Source organism: Petromyzon marinus, chromosome 4 (genome assembly GCF_048934315.1).
Source record: "Petromyzon marinus isolate PM22_M1 ecotype Great Lakes invasive population chromosome 4, UKy_Petmar_22M1.pri1.0, whole genome shotgun sequence".
NCBI lineage: Eukaryota > Metazoa > Chordata > Hyperoartia > Petromyzontiformes > Petromyzontidae > Petromyzon > Petromyzon marinus.
This window is the reverse complement of record NC_133670.1, coordinates 19,015,252-19,020,112: the sequence shown is the minus strand read 5'-3', so window position 1 is coordinate 19,020,112 and position 4,861 is coordinate 19,015,252.

Genomic DNA, 4,861 nt, shown 5'->3' with positions numbered 1-4,861 from the left:
TTTCCAGAAGCGACATGGCCACAAATGACAGCTCAACAAAGTGGCTTATCATGTGGAAATGTATTGCAGCCAAATACTTTAAATGTATGTTTCTAAATATGGAGGGGGGGGGGGGGGAACCGGAGGACCCGGAGAAAAATCCACACGAACACGGGGAGAGAGACACGCAAACTCGAAATATATCGCAGGCGTCAGGGTTGGGATTAAACCCACGACCTCTTGCATGCCAGGCGAGGTATGTAACATCTCGCCACTGATCCGCACCGACTCCATCTCACATAGCCTGTGCGCAATTCCAGATACGCGATCTTACGTGCAATTCATCCCGTGCACATACTGACCCGTTACGTACACGTGGCACATGCGTGGTGGAGGCGGCGCTGCGCCTATGCGATAATAAAGGTTAAGGTGCAGCCTGAAATTTATTTTTCACGCTACTGCTGGCTGAATGCCATCTACGCGAGGGAGCCCCACTTGAGGGTATTTGGGCTACAGTTCCAAGTTGGCTCGATGTCTTGAAATTGGTGGGAGTGCCCACAATTTTTACCCAACTTCACGCGACGATCTGTCGATCAACTCCAGCGCTGTCCTACCAGACAGTCTCGTCCCTTCACCTGATGAAGGCCGCTTGTGTTGTGGCCGAAACGTCGTGAGAATATTATTGTGTTATTTTATTTTATCAATTTATTATTTTATTCTCATTCTACGTGACTTTACCGAAAGAACCAAAGAAGATAAGCTGACTGTGGTATACTGCTGTGTGGACAGAAGTGGGGCGGGCGGTGGGGGGAGTGTGAAATTCAGAAACTATTGTCTGCACTCATCATTTTACCTCCTTTGCCAGTACCAAAATGTAATAATAGGGTTTTTCCCCTTTTTTCTGGCAACAAAACTGAAACCTTTTTACAAGGATTCATGTCTACATTAACCACAATACCTGCAGTCAAAATGCAAACAAAAAACACACTATGATAATATATGCATTGTCCTTGAAACTGATTGGTCCACACCAAGGGACGGCTTTCTTTTGAGCCTCGACCCAATTGGTGCTCGAAATTGCACAATTTTTTTTTAAACCGGCGAACCTCCGGATATTACATCCCAGTGTGACGAGCGTGCTAAACACTTCACCGCGAGCCAGCTTATCCTCGCACGCGGCGCTTTGAGCACGAATTTGGCACGACCTTTGATGGAGCCCGGAACCGCGTGTGCTTAATTCGCTGTCTTTCCCCCCCCCCTACCCAACTCTCTGCCAGCCCCATCTCATTGAAGTGCAGCGACGAATCCACCCTGGCAGCGCAAGTGCAAGGGCGAGCCACGTGGAGGCGTCTGCCCCCGGTATCCATCTGCCGCGCATGCTCGGGGTGCGCCCTGCGCACGCTCAGCGCGGAACGTCTGCGAGATGTTTAATTGAAGAGGGCCTTCTGTCTGGGAAACAACGCCGTTCTCCTGCGCTTGAATCGTATTACTTTGCAAGAAATGGGCATTTAGCCACCGCGAAATATAATTTTGAAAAAAATATTTTTTGTTAAGTTTTTTTCTTCCGTGCTGTTATACGGATCGCGACAAAAAAACACACACACACACGCGAATATCTGCGTGTGTACCCACGGCGAAATAATTGTAATGCATGATAATTAATTAAATAGAAGCCCGCTTTGCTACGTTAGCTCAAGGATGAGCTTCATGGCAGCATATTTCTCTCCAGATTGTGTGTTTTTTTGTTTGTTAAATCACGGTTGCTGAACCACACGCCCGAATAGATGAAACGCCACGTGGCTAACGACGAACAGCAATGTTAAATGTTAAACTTGTAACAGATTACGCGTTAATTGTTCATTGCGTTGAGCAACGTCATAAGAACTTGGGGGGGAGGGGGAATAGACGACGAGAGGGAATTTCCAAAAGTCGAGCGGTGGTGGTTGAACACAGCACGAGTGAGACGAAACAAGTCAGCCTGGTAGATCGAGACCTAAACACGGGTGATGGGGAACCATTTCCCTACCGAGGGTCGAATAGAACTTTCGAATGCCTTTGGTGAACCATGCGTCAACAAACACCCGAGCGTTATCTCGCCAACTTGAGATACATTACAATTGTGCTTGTGTGTGTGTGTGTGATTCTGATTTAAAGCTTTCGTGACTGCAGGGATTCATATTCTTGGTTCTTTCGGTAAAGTCACGTAGAAGGGAAACAATACAATAATACAAATATGAAACAATTAAAATTCTCACGACGTTTCGACTGCAACACGACTGCAACAGAAGCAATCATCATCACACCTGATGTGATTGCTTGTGTTGCAGTCGAAACGTCGTGAGAATTTGTATTGGTTTATATTTTTATTATTTTATTGTTTCCCTTCTACGTGACTTTACCGAAAGAACCAAGAATATGTGTGTGATTCGTTATGCGGGGAGCGGTGGTGTAGCGATTAGTTTGCTGCACCACGAACCCGGCCACCCGAGTTCGATTCCCGCTCACGGCCAACACCAGTGACGATTATCTGAGATCGGTCCTGGACCTCCCCTAGATCGACTCAGCCTCAAATAAGTACCTGGTGCGGTGTGTAAAACATCACCACTGGGGATACAAAGGGTGCCAGGCGTGGTATTGGCCAGCCATCCTCTCGTGAGCCGTACCGGCCTTCATACATGTCACTCGCTAACAGCACTTGCCCCACAAGTCTGTTCCAGGCTATACGGGGGGATCTTTGTTCTGGTGGTTCGTAATGAATTGCCATCAGAATGTAATGGTAATCTGAGATAACGATGCAACTTTAACGCGCACGTCGACCGAGTATCAAATAGGGCCTTGCAGTGACATGAGTGATTGGGTGGGCTGGAGTTAAAACGCAGTGTTTGTTGTTGTTGTTGCCAGGTGGAAACAATTCACTCTCTTGTTACCTGATTAGTGCGGCCGAGACGATAACCAGTGGCGGATACATTTTTGTTTGCGGCCTCTTTCGAAGTGATTCGGCTTCTTGTTGTCGCGGGCCTGTAAGGCTGGCCCACATCCGATTTAAAGTGTCGCCCATGATGTGCAGGTCATGTGGTGGCTTATATTTCGGCTTATCACATTTTAACGCAGTAAAATCAGAGGGAAAATATACTCGTTGAAGAGGGGGGAGGGGGCGGGGAACCAACATTAAAAGTCAAATGTTTTTTTTTACTGTAGCCAACAACCTTAACAAGCTGCTAACACGATGAATGTTAACGTGACCAACAACAAAAACGAGGCACTTACTTTCGTCCTGTGCTAGCAAAACGTGCGAACAGCAAAAAACGTGCTTGCCCATTCCTGAACTTGATGAGCAGCAAGTCAGTGCGAACAAGAACTGCATTTGCCTCATCGTCGGCAAACGCGTGCGCGCACGCGAACTGTTTCACACAAACAAAACAAAGACAAAGATCCCCCACCCCGTATAGCCTTAACAGACTGTTGGGGCAAGTGCTGTTAGCGAAGGGGGGTGGGTGGCCAGCACCACGCCCGGCCGCCTTTGTCTCCCTAGTAGCGGATGTTTACACTTTGCACCAGGTACTCGTTTGAGGCTGAGCGAGTTTGTGTTGCTGCCTTAGCCATCGCTCACACGTCACACAGACTCACTCTTGCCCCAACAGACCTTTGGGGTAGTTGTTGTTTAACTAGCACCTATTGAGGTCGGCACAAGGGAGTGGGTGGCAAGCATCACGTCTGTCCGTCTTTGTCTCCCCAGTTCTGATGTTTGCACACTGCACTATGTGCTAATGTTAGGCCAAGTCTACATAGAAAGGGCCCAAAAGCAGTAGAAAATATTCGCCACAATTATAGTCGCGAGCGAGAATCCAACTCGGGTCACCGCTCTAACCACGACAACTACCACTCCCCAACATCTCACACACAGGGCGATCGCGCACACGTGTGCTCTCTTTCACGCACACGTGTGCTCTCTTTCACGCACACGTGTGCTCTCTTTCACCCACACGTGTGCTCTCTTTCACGCACACGTGTGCTCCCTTTCACGCACACGTGTGCAACGCGCGCCCGTTCACGCGATTCCCGCGCGCTTATCTGCACACGGGACACACAGCGGATTGCTTTTGACAGTTTCTTATTACGAGTTTACGCGACGCAGCCTTTACTGCTTAGCGGAGCAGCGCAAATCCCGAGTTTGATTCACGCAGAGGTCTAACCGGGCGGAGAAGAAGGAGGTTGGCTGCGGAGTAAAAATGTAGCCACCCGAGCCGCCCCGCCCCCCCACCCCTTGCGACAGCCGCCGCACCAAAGGCGCAACGCATCGATTCAACGACACGAGCATAATTATTTATTACAAATCAATACGCGAAGCCACGCGCCAAGAAATGGAATCACTCTCACGACGGGTCGCGGAAGCGCCGCGCAAACTCAGCGCGCCCTGCTCACACCGACAGCACGCGCAGGGGCCAGGGACACGTGCGAAGACGCTGATTGCTGTACCCGTCCTGTGCACCGTCTTTTACTCTGCGATCACCATCGAATACTGAACGAAGGGCCAGTGAGAAGGGGAAGAGTGTGGTTGTTGTAATTTCATCAATATGCATGCATGCAGTGTTGTTGTTGTTGTTATATGTTCTGAAGCAGGCAGTCAGCCGAAACGTCGACGTGTTTTTCGAGTTCAGAGCGTAACCAAATTTGGCAGAATGCTAATCTGAAAGAGACCTCACCTGGTTAAGTAAAACCTCTGAATCCACGAACGTGTAGCTGGTTTTTCATGACTCCAATGTGAATTTACAGGTCATGCTAGAAATGGCACATTTGGGTTTTTCCTCTCTCAAAGTGCGTGCGTGCGTGCGCGTTGTCGGCGCAGGGGGCGGGAGGCCGCGTTGCGGGAGTTGGGGGTGGG